This window comes from Theropithecus gelada, chromosome X, assembly GCF_003255815.1.
Source record: "Theropithecus gelada isolate Dixy chromosome X, Tgel_1.0, whole genome shotgun sequence".
NCBI lineage: Eukaryota > Metazoa > Chordata > Mammalia > Primates > Cercopithecidae > Theropithecus > Theropithecus gelada.
Genome location: NC_037689.1, coordinates 149,041,008 through 149,043,362, shown reverse-complemented (window position 1 = coordinate 149,043,362; position 2,355 = coordinate 149,041,008). Strand labels below are relative to the sequence as shown.

At 48.6% G+C, this 2,355-nt stretch overlaps 1 pseudogene; it reads left to right on the top strand.

Moving 5' to 3' along the window:
* Positions 1-999: 999 nt before the first annotated feature.
* On the top strand, positions 1,000-1,875 carry LOC112615304 (annotated as a pseudogene).
* Positions 1,876-2,355: the final 480 nt, after the last annotated feature.

Below are 2,355 nucleotides of genomic sequence, written 5' to 3'. Positions count from 1 at the left end.
TTCTGCAGGCTGTACAAGAAGCATGGTGCCAACATCTGTGTCTGGTGAGGGCCTCAGAATTCTTCCACTCATGATGGGAGGAGAAAGGGAGCCAGTGTGTGCAGACTGGTGAGAGTCATGGTGAGAGAGGAAGCAAGAAGAGAAAAAGGGCATGGTGGCTCATGCCTGTAATCCTAGCACTTTGGGAGGCTGAGGCAGGTGAACCATTTGAGTTCAAGAGTTCGAGACCAGCCTGTCCAACATGGTGAAATCCCATATCTACAAAATACAAAAATTATCCAGGCATGGTGGTGGGTGCCTATAATCCCACCTACTTGGGAGGCTGAGGCAGGAGAATGGCTTGAACCTGGGAGGCAGAGGTTGCAGTCAGCCAAGATCATGCCACTGCACTCTAGCCTGGGTGACAGAGCAAGACTCTGTCTCAAAAAAAAAAAAAAAAAAAAAAAAAAGAAAAGAAAAGAAAAGAAAAAGAAAAAGGAGGAAGTGCCAGGCTCTTTTTAACATCCAGTTCTTGCTGGAACTAGTAGAGTAAGAACTCACTCAATACCTGGAGGACAGTACTAAGACACTGATAGGGGATCCACCTTCCATGACACAAACACCTCCCATTAGGCTCCACCTCCATCATAGGGGATCAAATTTCAACATGAGACTTGGAGGGTCAAATAGCCAAATTATAGCACATGTTAACACTCTTCCTTGAAACTATGTTTTGTCAGTATCTCTGCTAATGTTTCATGGTGGGTATTGCTACAATATGGGGCTCCTTTTACCACAAGAGCTTGACCAATTGAACAAAAATCTGGCCTACTCTAAGAAAATATGTTCGGGCACATTCTGCAGTTTTGATTTTGAGTGTGAGACCATTAATGTTTTGTAACCCAAACAAGGCTTCAGCTAAGAGAATTGTACAAATTAAACAGTGGCAGAGCCCAGAGCATCCCAGCCCCACACCTACCTGGCTGTCCCATCCCATCCTGCCAGTCACTCCTGCCAGCCATGAGCTCCACACAATTCAACAAGGGTCCCTTGTATAGCTCTTGGCCAAGGTCAAGAATGAGCTTCTGTCGAAATACATCCCTCAGAAGGAGGCTGAGCTCCCCAGCTGGATCGAGGGACTCATGGGCTTCTCTATTGGCCCTAACTTCCAGAAGGATCTGAAGGACGGGATTATTTCATGCACACTCATGAACAAGCTCCAACAGGCTCAGTCTCCAAAATCAACCACTCTATGCAGAACGGGCACCAGCTGGAAAACCTCTCCAACTTCCTCAAGACCATAGTTAGCTATGGCATGAACCCTGTGGACCTGTTTAAGGCCAATGACCTATTTGAGAGTGTGAACATGACACATGTGCAGGTGTCTCTTCTAGGCCTGGCGGGGAAGACCAAGACAAAGGGGCTACAGAATGGTGTGGACATTAGCATCAAACACTCAGAGAAGCAGGAGCAGAACTTGTACAATACCACCATGAAGGCTGACCAGTACATCACTGGGCTCCAAACAGGCACAAATAAATGTGCCAACCAGTCCAGCATGACAGCTTACAGCATGAAGGGGCATCTCTTTGACCCCAAGAACCATATCTGCCCCCCATGGATCAACTGACCATTAGTCTCCAGATAGGTACAAACAAGTATGCCAGCCAGGTGGGCATGACAGCTTCTGGGACCTGGAGGCACATCTATGACAACAAGCTGGGAACCGACAACTGAGACAACTCCATGTCCCTGCAGATGGGCTACACACAGGGTGCCAACCAGAGCAGCCAGGTCTTTGGCCTGGGTCAACAGATATATGATCCCAAGTACACCTGTGAGGCCCAGTGGCTACTTCCCAGGCCCAAGGGAGACCCCCAAGTATCCCCCCCCTAGCAGAAGGAGGTGAGCTACTAAGGCTCCCAACCACACTGTCTCCCCACATCATTGCTCTATCTGGGTTTTTAGGATTTTCTGTGTTTTCATGTGTTTTTTTAACCTGTTCAGTGCTGCTAACTGAGGGTCTGTGGGCAGCTGCATGGGATTAGGCAGCAAGTGTTTTTCCCTCCTGCCTTGGCTCCTTTATAAGACTAAGCCACCAGGGTGGGGAAAGGGGTCAAGACCATATCCAGATGCTTGTGGGGTCGCAGTCCCTGGCAGGGACATCCAGGCTGTGGGCCAAGCTGTGTGGGGGAGAAGACACCTGGGTAGGGAGGGAAAGAGGCCCTAAAAGGTTTCTGGTTTCCTCTCCCCTTCCCTTTTGTTAGCTGATCAATTTGTGGGTTTCTGTACCCACAGAAGTTTCAGGAAGTTTCATGAAAGAAATTTTTTTTCCAGGAAATGGGGGAGAAATGGGTCCTCTGTGAGAGGGCCAGG